Source organism: Staurois parvus, unplaced genomic scaffold, assembly GCF_062004578.1.
Source record: "Staurois parvus isolate SC_StPar_1 unplaced genomic scaffold, SC_StPar_1.0 ptg000708l, whole genome shotgun sequence".
In the NCBI taxonomy this organism is placed as follows: domain Eukaryota; kingdom Metazoa; phylum Chordata; class Amphibia; order Anura; family Ranidae; genus Staurois; species Staurois parvus.
In genome coordinates, this window is record NW_028318504.1 from 5176489 (window position 1) to 5195448 (window position 18960).

Genomic DNA, 18960 nt, shown 5'->3' on the forward strand with positions numbered 1-18960 from the left:
GGGAAGTCCCAGAAAGCTGGTCTGCAGACCCTCTCAGCCCTCAGAAATTTGACCATCTCACTATTACACCTGGGCTGCTACTCAGCCCTTCTAACTGAGAACTAGAACTCTAGCTCCCCCTATTGTAGTACCCTAGGAGGGTACTACAATAAATTTCTTCCTTATCCCCCAGAAGACAACTAGATAATCCCTGGATCAACAATCCCTGGTGTTATTACCAATTAATGTTAATATCCAGTTTGTTTTAATTTATATATTTAGGAATGCACCCAGACCTCTTTTTTAAAACATTCTACTGAGTTGGTCAGAACTAGTTCTTGAGGGAGTCTATACCACATTTTAACATATTTTACTGTAAAAAAAATATTTCAATATGTGGAGGCTAAATCTCTTTATCTTCAAATGTAAAGATGTATTAGCCCTGCTTTGTACAGGATGAAACCAAGAGACCACCTTCAACCTGGAGTGCAGCTGGAGCGGGAAGAACGATAAGTAATACAGCCTCTTCCTCTCCTTCTAGAAATGAGCATTCAAACTCTTGAAGCTCAAAGGGTCCCCAATGCAACAATATATATTTATTTTTGCAGTTCAGTTTTTGTAGTTCAGCTTTAAGCTAAATTAAGCTAAGTTCCCAAAGCAACTCAGGCTATAGCTGTTAGTGTTGAGAACTCAAGGCATCACTGGAACAGGAAGTGGAGAGAAATTTTACATTACAAACCCAACAGAAGATCCAGCCTTGTACCAGTCTATAGGAAACGTAAAAACAAAATACATTTTGTTGGAGTAGAGCTTTACAGTGTCAATAAACCTACATCGTTAAAATCTGTCAGCACATGCTCTATTACATTTTGTTCACACTCCGTCAGTCACTGTGCGACTCATTTTCTGTATTCTGCAAGAAATCTAGTTGACCCTGCTGTTCACTGTCCTTCTTTGTCTGTGTCCCTGCTGCAGCCTGAGATTGTAAAGACCAGCTGCTGTCATCTACTGAGCATGCTCCAGTTCCATTTCCCTTCTAATTTGTTCATTTTCTCCTTTTTCTTATCTGGGCAGCCCATGTGACTATAGAGTCACTCTATCTATGCAGTGGCTGTACCTGGGCAGCCCATGTGACTGTAGAGTCACTGTATCTACGCAGTGGCTGTACCTGGGCAGCCCATGTGACTGTAGAGTCACACACGTGGGCGTATACACTCCAGATAAATGACAGTCCACTTCCTGCATCCTCCTCCATGGCCATTAGGCAGCTAAACACAATGGGGGTGGGATATTACCTATTTATTGATGGGGGCACTCCCTGTAATTCACATACAAACAACAGACATAGGCTGGAGGGGTGTGACATAGGCTGTGATTGGCATAACCTCCCCCTACATGGCCCACACCATGCTTTTTTACTAAAATAAAGAGAATTTCAAGAGTTCAGATACGTATTTGTATGGCGATTTAAAACAGATCTTTTAATGCAGATGGGCTGGGAAAGAATTAGGTCATGTGACAGCCAAGGGCGAACTGACCATTCGGGTACTCGGGCAGTGCCCTAGGGCCGGGGGTCAGTAGGGGGCCCCGTGAGATGTCCTTGGTGCCTTTCATACATTGGGTGTGGTTTGAGTGTGGGCGAGGACACAGGGGTCCCATGATCCCCTATTGCCCGGGGGCCCCATGAGTTGTCAGTCCGCCCCTGGTGACAACTGTATATTAATAATGAAAAAAGTTATTTTTTAAAATTAAATTAAATACAATGCCATCAACTATATATGTAAAAAAAGGGATAATGTACCAGAACGTGCTTAGTATCACTTTAATTAACTTTAACTAATCTTCCACAGTTTACACGTCCAATGTCATTGTAAGCCAGCTACAAAAGTGTCTTCTCACCAAGCACGACATCTTGTGCAAAGGAAAGTCATGAAATCCTTTTTGCTGCATTAATATTCTTTGCCACCTTGAGCGGAAATAAATTAGGAAGGACGAAACATTTCAGTACTTACAGTGTTACTAAATCTGTCCGGTGTGTTCTTTAATTCTCAGAAGCTGAAAACTTCCTTAATATTTGCCAGTTTATGGAGGAGATGTGCAGGAGACAATATATTTTGTGAAAATTGCTTTGCATGAATTTCTAACATCTTGCGACCGCAAGATGTTATAACCCAAGTTACTGTTTGTTTGATTGAAAAAGAATTAAGAATTTATCATGCATAGCTGCCAACTCCACTCTTTTAATGTCCTTTTATGCTATGGGCTGGATGAGCCTATTTTTTTGCTCGGTATTGGACAGGAAAATAGGACATTATTACAGTATTTTTTTTTACAAAGCATCTTTCAAACAAAGACATCTGTAAGACAAAAGAGGGATACATTTCTTGAATGCAAATGTTAAAGCGGAACTACACTGCATCTTAGCACCGCAAAGCAAAAATGCTATTTAATTCATTTTTAATATTCAGAGCAAACTCTCCCATCCATCCATGTCTCCATGTTGTATTTTGCTGAGAAATCATTTTGCAAATCCTCCCCACCCCCACTAGCATTTATGGCCATGGCCAGCATGAGGAAGGACAGATCGTTGTAACATTGACTTCCTGGAATCCATCTGCCCTTAGTTCAGGCATACAAGCAGGAGGGTGTGCCTAGATGAGAAAACCACTTCTCCCCTCCTGAAGACTCTTGGGATGTATGACATCATTTGCCTAGGCAAGAAACCAGGAAGTAACACAAAAAAAAACTGTTTAACCTCCTTAGCGGTAATCCCGAGTGTAGCTCGGGGTAAAATTTCTATACCAAAAGCGGTAACCCTGAGCTACACTCGGGCTTACCATGCGGCGTTGCTCAGGGGGTCCCTGCAGCACTTACCTTGTCCTTCGCTCCCACGATGTGTCCCCTGCAGCGTCCCCGGCCATCTCCTCCAGCCGATGCCGGCATCCGGCTTCTGTGTTCCGGTCCCTGTGACGTCGGGACGTACGGGCGCCGGAACCGGCGGGAAATTTGAAAGTTTTAAAAAATGTCATTTTAGCTGTCATTGCTGTTTTAATGCATTTCACATACATTTTGTCCCTACTGCTTTGTCCTGTGCCCTGCCTGCATTTTGAATGTTGCCTGGAAACTTAGAAAAGTCCATGGCGTCCAAAAAGCATCCCTTTAGGTCAAAAGCGGTTTTAGAACAGCGATAGTAAATCAGAACCACTTGCAGAATTGAGTGATAATGATTCGTGGGGGAAATTCATCATCAGACACTGAAAACGATTTTGCGACTTTGCTCAGCGATGTGCAAATTTGCCTCTGTATTTCAAATTTCAGTGTTTTTGGTTTGATTATATTATTGAATTACATTTATTATTATATTATTATTATTTTTTATGATTATTTATTAAATTATAATTTATGATTTTTTGTTTTAAATTTTATCATATCCGGAATGTTTAATAGACTCTTGTTCGGACAGATTTCAATGAGTTATTCCTAAAAATTACAGCCTACAATAAAAAACTACATATTTCCATGCAAAATAATGGTACCGCTTTCAGCACAAAAAATCGGAAAGAATACCGCCGAGGAGGTTAAAGAAGTAAATATGATATATGTTTCTATCTATTTTTTAATGCTAGCAGCATAAGGATTAAAAATAGACAATTTTGATTGAGAGAGTGAAGTTTCACTTTAAACTAACATTTAGAAGATTTTGCATCCAGTCGTATTTAAAAGGCACAGAATTCCTTTCCTAATGGCCCTGAATGTGAGATTGTAGATTCTACGGTACAAGCAGCACTCCTGGTAGTTGTTACAGAGGAAGATGGCAAAGAGTCATGTGGCATGATGCTGCTGTCCCATTCAAAAAGCCATTTCAACAAAAATCTTACCCTACATAAAAATCCTACCTTTAAAGAAGACCTGAACTCTGAAATATGTTCCCCAAAAAAGGCAGAGGCAATGGACTAGTCATCAGTACTGCCTGTCATCTCCTTGCAGCTGATCTTTCCTCCTTATTGACTTACCATGCTTTGTTCCATACTGTATCTCTATGTGGAGGCAGCCATTTTGGTGGAGGCAGGGCTTTGCTTCTTCATGTCAGAGCCTCCAGCAAGGAGAACAGTGAGCAGCACAGTAGTGACATCACCAACTCTCATTCCAAATTTCCTGATACTAGAAATCAAAGACAACATTGTCTTAGATCTCACACTGCATATATACATCTATGAGGCTGTAGGCACAGGAGCGCCTAGGCACACTCACATAACAGGAAGAGCTCTGCTATTTTTTAATAGGAAGTGTAGGCAAGTGGTACTGCTAAGATACAATTATCATTGCTAGCTTTTTCCTATAATATAGCAAACCTTTCACTTTTTGAGTTCAGTTCCACTTTGGATGTAGTGCTGGAAAACTTAACACATTCCCCCAACAACAGTTGTATAATATGAACTATATACTATAAGTGATTACATTCCTATAGTGTTTAGAATTTTTAGGGTGCCATCGGCCTGTTTTGACAATGACCAAAGGATAATGGGTATCTATGTCTTCGGCTTTGTACATGTGCTAGACAACCTTCATCTATGGTATGTAGCTTTAGTTAGAATTTTGCTATAGAGAAGGGGGGAAAGGTACTTCCTGCCCTGGTGGGAAGTTAGTGTAAATTTACCCAATGAGCAAACAGTGTGGCCAGGAAGTGGGGAAAGTGAATAGAATTTTAGGATGCATCACTAGAGGAGTCATTAGCAGGAGGAAGGAGGTCCTATTTCCCCTATATAGATCTTTAGTTAGACCTCATTTAGAGACGTGGTATACTTGGATTTTGCAAATGCATTTGACACAGTTCCCCACACGCGGCTGATTTATAAGGTAAAGTCTACAGGCTTGGAAAAATCTGTATGTAAATGGATAGAAAACTGGCTAAAAGATGGTATTCAGAGAGTAATGGTTAATGATTCATACTCTGAATGGTCTAGGGTTGTCAGTGGTGTACCCCAGGGTTCAGTGTTGGGACCCTTAGTTTTTAATATATTTATAAACAATATAGGGTCTGGGATTATAAATCCCATTTCAGTCTTTGCAGATGACACCAAGTTGTGCAGTGGAGTAACGTCCTTACAGGATGTCTCCAATTTACAAGCTGACCTCAATGCACTGTTTAATTGGGCAACTATGTGGTAAATGAGGTTTAATGTTGATAAATGTAAGGTTCTGCACTTGGGGGCTAAGAATATACATGCATCATACATACTAGGGGGGGGGGGTACAACTGGGGGAATCAATGGTGGAGAAGGATCTGGGAGTTCTGGTAGATCACAAGCTTAATAATGGCGTGCAATGCCAAGCTGCGGCTTCTAAAGCGAACAAAATCCTCTGTTGTATTAAAAGAGGTATAGACTCCACAGAGAGATATCATATTTTCCCGGGTACACATTATTAGTAAGACCTCAACAGGAATATGCAGTTCAGTTTTGGGCACCAATTCACAAAAAAAACATTGGGGAACTGGAGAAAGTACAGAGAAGGGCAACCAAACTGATAAGAGGCATGGAGGAGATCAGTTATGAGCAAAGATTAGAGGAACTGAATTTATTCTCTCTTGAGAAGAGGAGATTAAGGGGGGATATGATCAACATGTATAAATACATCAGTGGTTCATATACAGGTTCACCTTGAGGTCAACACAGAGGACAAGGGGGCACTCTTTACATCTGGAGGAAAAAAAATTTAATCTCCAAACACGGAAAGGTTTCTTCACAGTGAGAGCTGCGAAAATGTGGAATAGACTCCCTCAAGAGTTGGTTCTGGCCAGCTCAGTGGATTGCTTCAAAAAAAAGTCCTGGATTATTTCCTAGATACACAGAATATAACTGGATACTAACATTTATAGGTAAAGTTGATCCAGGGAATATCCGATTGCCTCTCGGGGGATAGGGAAGGAATTTTTTTCCCAGCAGGTGCAAATTGGATCATGCTTTGCTGGGGTTTTTTTTGCCTTCCTCTGGATCAACTGTGGGTATAAGTTTATAACTTTTTTTTTTCTATGGTTGAACTGGATGGACTTTTGTCTTTTTTCAGCCAGACTAACTATGTAACCTCACTTACAAAAAGATATTGCTAAGATAGAACAAGTGCAGAGACGGGTAACAAAATGGTGAAAGGCCTGGGGGATAAAACGTATTTTCAAGAATTTAAAATGTACAGTCTGGAGGAAAGAAAGGAAAGGGGAGACATAATTGAAACCTTTAAATACATCAAGGAGGGTGAATAAGGTTCAGGAGGGCAGGATTTTCAACAGGAAACCAAAATCAAGAACACGGGGGACATAACCTTAAACTAGCTGGAGGAAAGTTCAAAACTAATCTCAGTATATTTTTACTGAAAGAGTAGTTGATGCTTGGAATAAACTTCCAGCAGTGGTAGTGAGCCAGTAAGTAGTAAATGGCTTCAAACATGCTTGGGAGAAGTACAAACAGACAAAATGGACTCAGACAAAAAAGCTAGCGTAAAAAAAAAAAATGGGCAGACATGATGGATCACTCGTTTTTTTTCTGCCATCACTTTTCTATGTTTTTTTGTCTAGTCTGCAGTTTCTTGTTTGTGTAATTCTTACCTCCTTGTTGAAGTGGTTCTGCTAGGCCTGTGACTTGCTACACCTGTGATTCCTTTCGCATGTGTTGATAGCTTCTGTGTTCACTTATGGGCATTGCCTGCTCTACTCTGGATTTATATTTTCTTTCTCTTCTATCACTTCCTGGCACACCTCCCAGTCTGCTTCCCTATATATACACATGATCAGTGCAGCCTGCGTTACCTGAACAACTTCCTAGTTCTCTGTGCTCCTTTTGTGCCTTGTATTACTTGTATTCTGTGCCAGACTACCCGTATACCAACCCTGGCTTTGTCTTCTGTTTTTACTTGCCTGCCACCCCCCTGACTTCAGCCTATTTCTCGGATCCTCTTCTTGCATCTGTACTCTGCACTTGTGAGCGGTCTCTGCATCTTCAGCTGGGCATACCTGGGGGCCGTGATCTGGTTCTAGTTTTCTGCAAGTCGATCTCCATCATCAAGAGCACTGGTGAAGAAGCAGGCTGGGGCTAAGACTCCGCATCATGGGGAATCCTGAGTTGCCTTTCTACAAGGGCTCAAAAAATGTAGGGTGGCAGTGATGTTAAAGGGCAAAAATGCACACATGATTATAAAAAATAACCACTTTATTAAACATGTAGTAAGCTAAAAACACATACCAAACACCGGCTCATAATGAAGATGTGAACCATAACCAAAAGTTGACCATGTGATGTAATATAGAACCTATTGCTACAGCATAGGCTGGGAAACTGGTTATAGTCCAGATATTGTAGCTTCAATGTCCAACGTGTTTCAAGACTGAAGTTCTCCTTCAGGGACAGTCCTGGAACAACACTCAGTATGGTCAAGGATCACATGTAAGAATAAAGCCGGTGAGAAATTATTTAAAACATATTATGCTATATGCATGTGCTTAATCAAGCCAACAGTGAGGAATAGCCAGAGACAGGGCCAGGTGACGCCAACAGAGATCCATGGGAGCAGTTGTCAATCATATAGGAGACCGATCCGGCCACATCTGTTCTACAAGGGCTCACTACCATAGAAATCTGATAGTTACACTAGGTGGGGTTGGATCAAGAAACGTAAATGGTTGGCTTGCAAAGAAAAGATGCAAATTCTGAGTGTGAATTAACAGTAACCAAGGGTCTGACACAAATAGCATTCGCGTGACCTTTGCCACGATGGGTACACTTTAATGGCAGCTCCACTTAAATTTGCCCCGAGATCGAAGAGTGGAAAGATATGTAGATGCCACTTGTAATTTACACAAGGCTAAGGATTCCCTCCCCCGTCTATGTGACAGCTCTAGGTTTCTAAGCAGTCAATTACCAAGCATAAGTGCTGTCCCATGTGAGGAAGGGGAGCAAGTCATATGCCCCCATACTTGGTAATTTGATTGGCTGGGAAGAAAGAGAAAGGTGAGGATTTGTTTTTGGTAAGGCCACTATTAAAGTGATCCTGCGACTTTTCCCTGCCTAGGCAAAGCTCAGCTGTGACATAATCCTAATAGCTTGTAATGCTGGGGTTCTGTATTTTATTCCAACTAGGACAGCATTGCCCATTATGTTCTGCCTATAAATTTAAAGGTTTCCTAAGGATGATCCCATTTGTACTGGATTAAAAAAAGATCTTGCCTGCCGTGGTGTGTGGAATGAGCGACTTTAGTTTACTTCTGCGGAGACTCTGTAGAGCACTGAATAACATGCTGCCACCGTATAAATATGGACCATAAATAAGTAGGCACAGACAATAGACTCAAGATGTGCCTATTTGCATTGCATGTAAAATAAACAGTCGCTGTCATTAAAATATACAGTGCCCTCTTCTTATTTGTCTCCAGAGCAAAAGGTGAACGCGGGTCTTCTCCGATGTAAAACCGATCTGTTATTTATAGCGATGTTGACTGACACCTATACAAGAACTGTGGATATAACACTTGTTACGAGAGTAATGTAAAAAGCCTTTTTAACTAATCAAGGGGCTTGACACTGGCCTATTTATTCACCTAAGTTATTGCCGAGTTCTTCAGATAATTGAACTGGGATAGTGAGCCCCTGTGTGATCAAAGCAACCTATGTATTCAATTATTTCAGTAGACCTCTTGCTCTCTATAACATATTCAGGCAGGAAAAATGTACTTGTAACTCCAGAGGCAACTAGAGAATAGGTTCTGAAAACTGGATTTTTGTCAAGTTAAATTTAGAGCTCATATTATAAAAAAAAAGAATAAGAACTCAAGGAAATACTTTTTATAATGGGCCAGAAAACTTGTGTTCAACCAAACACCCAATTAGGTCCAGTGGAAATGTTTAAATGTACTTAAAGGAACATCGCAATCATACATGAAATTATTGTATTTACATTTACTCGGGCAAAGCAGCCTACCCACTCATTGGGGTTGATTTACTAAAGACAAATAGGCTGTGCACTGCAAGTACAAGTACACTTGGAAGAGCACTGCAAGTGCAATGAAAGTGCAGTTGATCTAGATCTGAGTGGAACATGCAAGGAAAATAAAAAAAAACTGCATTTTTGTTTGCACATGATTGCATGAAAGAAATCAGCAGAGCTTTGCCTCATTTCAGAGCTTCCCCTTGGATCTAAAGCAACTACACTTGCAGTGCACAGCCTATTTACCTTTAGTAAATCAACCCCACTGTTTTTTTAAGTTCATTTCAGAAATCATATCGTACAGCTGGTTGTTTTAGTTTCCAGCATTTGCATCTTCTAAATGGCACCATGTTCTCTGACTTCAGCACTGTGTGCTCCTTGACTTTACAAGAATGTTACCAGCAATAGAGCATTAAAGAGCTTTCACTGAACCATATGACCAGAGAGAGCAACCAGCAACCCCCCAAGAAGATAGATAAAGAAGCCTGTTGAATCTGGTACAACAATTGTGTTCAAGACATAGTCCATTTTTTTCTCATCCAATAATTTTTAATTAATTTTAATAGAAAAAATATTCAAACAGTATTTTTTTTCCTTATACATTGTCTAGGGTTTGTAAAAAAAAAAGATAAAAAAAAAAGGTCTAAATCGAATGCTAGCATTAGGTATAATTAAATGAAAATAGGTAGAGTCCATGGCTGTATGGATCATTGTCTTGGACATTTAATAGATTGGCAACTCCTATCCTAATATTGATCTTAGTGTATGTAGCGCTCGCACCCCCCCCCCCCCCCCTCAGGTGATTGCACCAGGTTCTTCTCTCTGATTCATGTAGTAGCAGCCAGGCATACAGCAGTCAGTCAGCTCAATGATCAGTCTAGGGGGTCGCTTTTGAAATTTATTGCTGAATAAACTTGGTGGGGTGCAGAAGCTAAGGGATACACCAGTAATATTGTACAGTAACAAGAGGACACTTTTCACTCTGTCAGTAGCCTCTCTAGTAGAACACATGGGAATGGACAGCATTGAGACATTGTAAGAATTGTCCCAGTGCAGAAGGGAAAACAGCAAACAATCATTAGGATCCTAAACTCTGGCAAGTACCCATGATATCCTTGGATAACTGGATGCCTCATTCCAATATCAGCTCAACAGTCACCCATGAGCACCTCAGACCAGATTCTCAGTGAAATCCTTTGATTAGTTCCAAAGATTCTCCGAAAAAAATAGCCCCCCCCCCAACTCTGACCTAGCTGGAACCTCGAAGAGCACATGTAAATTGCAGCTGGGATGCCCTTGAGGCTGGAAACGTCTCATTCTGGACAAGAACAGGGCTGCCCCAGGCCACAGACTATTTGTTGATTCCCTAGCCACCTTCTGGGCACCCTCCAGCGATTGGCTATTTCAGGCTGCTGGTTTGCCTTTTCCAACCTATTACATTCTAGAATAGGCAGGAGGAAATAACCTATCTATAAGGGTGCTACATGTATATTATTATAAATAGTTAATAGTAACTACTGCATTGGGGAATGGATGCAAAAAGGTGCATTAAGCATCTTACCAAAATGTGCTCTGTTTATTCAGAACATTTTATTTTATTTTTTACAAACATGCTTACATAGGTATTCCATTAGCATTACAATTGAAGGCAGCAGATAGGTGGGATGGTTGCATATCAAGGTCTAAGTCTAAGGAATGTGAGTATGTGGTAGAAAAGTTAGGATGATGCCAAAGACATTGTCTGCAGTAGACAAATCATACATAGTTGAAATATTTGTATATACAAAGTTTAAAAATTCTTTCACTATCATACAGTTGCATACATTTCAGTGCAATATAACACCTGGATAGTTTACTTGTTGAATTAGCGACTGTGTCATATAGTAAAGGTCCATCTGTCGCCAATAGTGGGGAAGCACCGAGACAATCTCCATCTCTTTGAGCAATGTACAGAACAATCGTTCCATAATAGACAGAGAAAGAAGATCAAAGCGGTGAGAAGTAAGAGAAGTATCAGTCCTAAATGCCCACTTCCATTGCCTCCAGTAGCGGACTGACAACTTATGGGGCCCCCAGGCAATAGGGGATCATGGGGCCCCCGTGTCTTTGCCCAAACTCAAAAAAGCCTATGAAAAAGGTACCAGGGGCATCTCATGGGGCTCCCTACTGACCCAGGGCCCTCAGGCAGTGCCTGAGTTTCCAAATGGTCAGTCCGCCCCTGGCCCCAACCATACACTTATCATCACAAACCATTAACAACCTACCAAGACCAACAACTGCCACCAAACTAAACAAGCCAAACAGAACCAACACCCCAGGGGAGGGCGGGCGGGAACATCTCTCTTCCGCTGCTAACCAGCACTGGCTCGTCCTACTGACCCCGGGCCCTCGGCAGTGCCCAAGTTTCCAAATGGTCAGTCCACCCCTGGTCATTATTATTCTTTTTCAAAGCAATAATAATAATAATGGCAGAAACTTATGACAGATAAGTGTCTGAATATGGCTAGAGATGTCGACACCCCTTTTTGGAATTGGATTTTCGATCACTTTCTTTCTCATTGATAATGGTCTCCAGAACAAACAGAGGTTGTGAATCTACTCAACAGAGACCCAGACAGCAATAAAAACTTGACCGTGGTTCTAATTCTTTTCTTGCCACCAGAATAGGAATAGAGGGGAAATGTCCCAATGGGTGCACATGTAATGGTGACAACTGTGTAAGAAGACATACTGTATGTCTGACTTTGGAGAGACCTTCTCTTACATTCTGTATTGTGTGCATGTAATGGGTAGTTACTTAGCAACAAAGGAAATAAGTCAATACAACTTCCTTTAAGGTAGCCTTTATCACTCAAAACGAGAAAATACAGTAATACTCTAAGGTTCTTCAGTTCCACTTCTGGGTCAGTAAGGTAAATTTAGCAGCAGTCACAAGTTCAGAATAAGAGATCACTTCTTAAATTATTAATTACAGGTACTTATACAGCACCATCAATTTACACAGTGCTTTACATATATATACATGTGCATCAGTCCCTAACCCTCAAGGGGTGCACAATCTAAGGTCCCTAATTCACGTTCATACATACACATACTAGGGCCAATTAACCTGCCTGCATGTCTTTGGAGTACCCAGAGGAAACCCACACAGGCACAGGGAGAACATGCAAACTCCAGACAGGTGGTGTGGTGGTTGGGATTCAAACTGATGACCCTAGTTCTGCCAGGGGGAAGTGCTAACCATTTAGTCACTGTGTTTCTTACATGAAGGAAACCACGTGAACCATGTATTTTTTAAAGTGATAATAAAGGCATTAAAAAAATGTTATACTTACCTGCTCTGTGCAGTGGTTTTGCACAGAGCAACCTCAATCCTCCTCTTCTTGGGTCCCTTGCCAGTGCTCCCTGCCCCTCTTTCCTGCTGAGTGCTCCCAGAGCAAGCATGCTATGGGGGCACCCAAGCAGGCTCACTGCCATGCTGCTGCTCTGAGTGTCCATTCCGACACACAGTGTGGATCAACCCCACCCCCTTACTCCACCCACTGTCCTAATAGGAACAATTCACAGGCAATTGTGCTGGGCTGTAGAACTTTGTAAGTCCCCATACAGTGTCTAAAATGTGATATGAAATCTGACCTTCATTTTTCGGAGCTGGTCCATCATATCAGAATCTCATCTGTCCATCACCATGTTATCTGTGCTGCCAAAACCATTTTATTTTTGGATGAACAGGCGTAATGTATGCTTGAGATCCTTGCAAAACACAGGTGCCTCTGAAAACAATGCATATACCTATTTTTGGACTTTCATATCAGATTGTTTTCCATATTCTAAGGTTCTACAAATCATCTGAATTATGCATCCCTAAGAATACATTACAAGCTGTGTTGGATGCAAAACTTAACAAACACTCCTAAACACAAAGTTTTGGCATAACATTATTGTGACAGCTAACTTATCTGTTCCTAAGCATTGACAAAAAAAGGTTTAAATCAAGATTATTTTTTTTACATGGGTATATCTAACTAAAAAAAATCTTGAAACAATTAAAAGTTATATTTTAGTCCTTGGGTGATTGCAAGTAGCATGAGACTGACACACTGGTATGGAGGGAAGACCCAATAACTGGACTGTCCTATATAAATACATAAACACATTTTCAAGAACACATTGGACACTAAAAATTTAAAGCCAATAAAATGCATATTAAAGAAAAAAAAAAATTTGCCCCCATCGCCTTGCCTTCAATTTGCAGATAGTATTTGCTATTAAACCACATATAATTTTTATTCATAGCAAATTCCAGCAATTTCATGATAAACTCAATATGTGAAAGTGTCAAATAGACTATGTACTTTGCAATCTCTGCTCTCTAGAGCAGGGTCTCCAAACTATGGCCCTCCAGCTGTTGAAGTACTACAAGTCCCATCATGCCTCTGCCTCTGGAAGTCTTGCCTGTGGCTGTCAGAGTCTTGCAAGGCCTCGCGGGACTTGCAGTTTCTCAACATCTGGAGACCCCTGCTCTAGAGCTTAGCAAAGCTTCACTTTACAAAGAATACCCAATCACATGCAAGGAAAATAAAAGAAATAGCATTTTTGCTTGAACATGATTGGATGATGGAAGTCAGCAGAGATTAATTTAATTTACTAAGCTCTGGGGCAAATGCCCTTGCAGAGTGAAACTGCACTTGCAAACAGAACAATCTGTTTGCCTTTATTAAATCTACCTGACTATGTTCCAGTAGTCTGGTGGCTTTCTGAATAGTGGTGGGTGGAGAAAGGGGTAGTGGAGATATTCAGATATTCTGATTTTTGCTTACAGTAGCAGCAGCAAAGTGTCTTGTTGCATCATAACTAAAGTTTGAACCCTTAGCTTTTGTAGGGAACACTTGACCTAACCCTCTCGCAATGGGGTGAGCAAGGAGTTGGTAACCCAACATGAAACAGTACTATAGCAAGCAAAAAGAAAAGAACCAAAACTACGCGTTTCAATAAAAGTCAATAGCTTCATCAAGAGACAAGTAATAGGTACAAACTTGAAGTGCTACGCAGTGGGGTTCATTTACTAAAGCTGGTTCACTCAGAATTCTGTACACTTCCTCATAGAAACCAATCAGCTTACAGGTTTTTATTACTAAAGCTTAATTGAGCAAGCTGAGGCTAGAAGCTGATTGGCTACCATACACAGTTGCGCGAGATTTTGAGTGAACTAGCTTTAATAAATAAACCCCAGTGTGGTGTTGTGCATAACTTGTGGCAACAAAGATGTCCATGACCCGTACCTTAAGCTATTTCTTGTCAGAAGAAATTACCATGTATGGGACCCTAGTAAAGAACACCACCCCTTAGTAAAGCATTGAAGTATACCCAACACCTAAAATAAAATTCTCTAACCCTTTCAACTAGCGGCCCTTCCTGGCTTCAAATCTTTGAGGCACTGGCCAAGAGCAAGTATGCGGGCAAGTACTTCCTACTTTTTTCTGTACTTGCTGATATGCATACTTGTTCAGTCCAGTGACTCAAAGGGGGAGATTTAGTAAAACTGCAGAGTGCAAAATCTGGTGCAGCCCAGCATAGAAACCAATTAGCTTCTAGGTTTTATTGTCAAAGCCTAAATGAACAAGTTGAAGTTAGAAGCTGATTGACTACTCCAACCCCAAAGTGTTGAAGCCACAGTCAGCCAGGCAATTTCCATTTTCAGTCGCCAGTCGGCAATGGTTGCCTTCAGGGCTTTTTTCAGCGAGAAAGCAGTTTCCCCACTGCTAGCACTGAATGTATGTAATGGCAAGGGCTGCTGGGGTACGATAAAGGGTCTATTGATGCTGACTGCTGGGGGATCTATTGTCACTTGAGGGGATCTATTTTTGTATAGTGGTCTATTGTTGCTGGGGAGGTCTACTGTTGCTGGAGAGGGATCTATTGTTGCTGGGAGGTCAACTGTTGCCTGAAGGGATCTTCTGTTGGGGGAGGGGTCTGCTGTTGCATGCTGATGGGCGATCTGTTGTTGCTGCTGGGGGTCTATTGTTGCTGGGGTGGTATTTTGTTGTGGGGTTCCATTTTTTATGGGGGGGCTATTGTTTCTGTCTGTAGGGGATCTATTTTACTTCTTTTCTTGTTATCATTAACACATTCCATACAAAATGATACTTGGCTTTGTATTCTCTAAAATGACTTATACTGAGAGGTGGGTAGGGGGTTGAACCAAGGGATAGTGCTCGGAGGTGGGTAGGGGGTAAAACCAAAGGATATTGTTTGGAGGTGCGTAGGGGGTGGAACCAAAGAATGGTGCTCGGAGGTGGGTAGGGGGTGAAACCAAGGGACAGTGCTCGGAGGTGGGTAGGGAGCGGAAACTCAGAAGGGGGAAGTTCTTGCACCTATCCTCTGAGAAAAAAAGCCCCGGTAACCTCCCATATTTCTGTAATGACTGCTTTACATTAAAGTTGAAACTTGTTTAGATTTGGATAGCGTAGAGAACATGGTGTCTCCACTTGTTGATAACATGTGACAGCTTGGAGGAGGAGACGATTCCCCAATAGCTGTCAAAGCAGGGGTGCGGGGGTCGGTCCACTCATAACATGTTACATGTTACACCCTGAATATGGGTGTAACATGCAAGATGTCATGAAAGGTAAACTTATCCTTTAAGGTGCTTCCTATTTCAAGTCTGGTCTTGGCGACACATTAGGAAGTGGTGCCCCATCAGGAAGAAGTCTCCCACATGAAAGGATTTCCACTGTTATGGTGACAGCTATTAAATGTAAGCTTCCCTATTACTTTCCAACCCAACAGCACTAACAATGATCACCAGGACTATAAGCTGAACCTTAGATATACTCTTAGATATACTCAGATATAAAATTACAAATTGGTGCAGCTCTGTAATTGTTAATGCATCATTAAATGTATTACCTTATGCAGCATTTATCAATTGTTTTACCATGGAAGAACCCTTGAAGTAACTTTCTGGTCTCAGGGACCTCTTGCCAATAATTACTGTATGTACAACTCACAGTACATTGTTATGATGGTCACTAGGAAAAATGTTCCCTACATTGGTGGTCATTTGGAAGAATCTCCTCCTTTCAGATAGCTAAAAAGATCATTATTACCAGAGGTTAATTATTTGAGGGAGAAGTTGCTCATTGCTCAAGGAGCCTTTTAGCATCCTCTAGAGGAACCCTAGTTGAGAAAGGCACCAAAGACTCTGTACAGCAGGCCTGGAGTGTGAGAGTAAGAATCAGCACCTTCACCTGAGGGGGATCCAGGATGATTTGGGCTCAGAGGAACTTAAATGATGCTGGCCATTCGACTAAGGACAACTAGGGGGAGAAAAATAATATTTGCCAGGGAAATATCTGGATTGAAGGTGAATATTGCAGCAAAAGCTGGTTGTTATTTTAGCTTTTAATGGAATTATATTTTCTTGTTATTTTTAGCTGGAGTTCTGCTTTAAGTAGGCATTAACTAAATAGGTCTTTTTGCAGAGAATCTAGGATTGGGTCCCTTGGCATCCTGGCTGCAGGGGCACTTGCCCAATATGGCCACATGTAAGTCTTCTATACACTTGTTTTTCCTATAGATCATAAGTATATTGAACCATTGATTAGTCACGTTAAAGAGCTTGTTGCATTCTGTGTTTGAGTTTGTTTGTTAATTGCAGTGTGTGATATACAGAGAGCCAGCAGATGGAGAATCTGAAAATCTCTATATGTGTCCTCATGAGGCTACAGAACAGCAGGCAAAAAGCACTTTGGTTACAATAACTACGAGTGATTTTTTTTTTTGCCAATACCTAAACTTGTGATCTCTGATACTGTTTATCTTTATATTTAGTAAGAGGTTGAATTTGGACTCCTTCAGCCCAGCCAGGAGATTCAGTTGTATCATGAAACAATATATGTATATATATATATATATATATATATATATATATATATAGTGCAGAAAGGGAATTTGTAATTTGAGATAATTAGCAGAGAAATGCACTACGTATGGCAAGGATGTTACCGTATTTGGCCAATCCAGGAGATACTAGCGTAACATGTCCAGTTCATGACAATACGGATCTGTACTTTACAATACTTTACTGTGTTTTACTTTTGTTATTATACTTTATCAGGTGTAGTTGGCACTTTATTTATTCTATTATTTGTTAGAAATCTATTTTATACTGTAGTAGTAAAATTAAAAACATAATAATAATAATAAAAAAATCTTCTTCTTCTTTCAATAATAATAATATAATAATAATAACAATAATAATAATTATGATAGTAATAATTTTTGTTCTTCTTTTTCTTATTCTTCTTAATAATAATAATAACAGCAACAACACCAATAATAATATTAATAATAATAATAATATAACAAAATACAAATAATAATAATAACAACAATTTTTGCTGTACTTCTTCTTTCTTTTTTTTTTCTACTTTATGATAGTAATAATATTAATAATAATAATAGCAAATCATCTTCATAATAATACATTATAGATTAAAAGGAAGGGTAAAACAAGAAACGAGAAGCTAATTACAATAGAAGAAAGAAAAAAAAGTGAAATTGGAAAAAAAAAACCAAAAAATAACAACACTCGTTAAAGAAAATATTAAAAACACAAGGAAGAAAAGACAGAAGAACAATTTAATGGATAATACATATAATTAGCAGAGAAATGTATGGCATGGCAAGGATGTTACCGTATTTGGCCAATCCAGGAGGTGCTAGCGTAACATGTCCAGTCCATGACAATACCTATCAGTACTTTACAATACTTTACTGTGTTTTACTTTTGTTATTATACTTTATCAGGTATATTATATTATTATACTTATATTGTATTATTATAATTATGTTATTATACTTTATCAGGTTTAGTTGACACTTTATTTATTCTATTATTTGTTAGAAATCTATTTTATACTGTAGTAGTAAAATTAAAAACATAATAATAATATAAAAATCTTCTTCTTCCAATAATAATAATATAATAATTATTATTATTATTATTATTGATGATAGTAATAATTTGCGTTCTTCTTTTTCTTATTCTTCTTATTAATAATAATAATAATAACAGCAACAACACCAATAATAATATTAATAATAATAATATAACAAAATACAAATAATAATAATAACAACAATTTTTGTTGTACTTCTTTCTTTTTTTTTTCTTCTTTATGATAGTAATAATATTAATAATAATAATAATTATAGCAAATCATCTTCATAATAATACATTATAGATTAAAAGGAAGGGTACAACAAGAAATGAGAAGCTAATTACAAATAAGAAAGAAAATAAGTGAAATTGAAAAAAAAAACCCAAAAAATAACAACACTCATTAAAGAAAATATTAAAAACGCAAGGAAGAAAAGACAGAAGAACAATTTAATGGATAATACATAAAAGGAACTGAAAACAAAAAAAATAAATAACAAGCAAGTCATAGACAAAGATAAAATTATATGAATTCAGAAGAGGAAGAAAGAAATTAAAAATATAAAGATAAAAATGAAACTGTAATTAAGAGTGACAAGTATGTAAATGAAATATTATTTATTTCAGGTACTTATATAGCACCGTCAATTTATGCTGTGCTTTACATACATATATTGTACATTCACACCAGTCCCTAACCATCAAGGGGTGTACAATCTAAGGTCCCTAACTCACATTCATACATACACATACTAGGGACAATTTATACGGGAGCCAATTAACCTATCAGCATGTCTTCGGAGTGTGGGAGGAAACTGGAGTACCCAGAGGAAGCCCACACAGGCACAGGGAGAACATGCAAACCCCAGGCAGGTGGTGCCATGGTTTTTGAACCGACGACCCTAGTACTGCCAGGTGGAAGTGCTAACTATTTAGCCACTGTGCTGCCCACTCTGTACTTCTATGAAGTGGATGCAGACTCCTCTTGATCTAGCAATGGATGAACAATTTGCATTTTTCCAACCCAAACAAAAACATGAAACAGAACTGATACATAGCGTTGC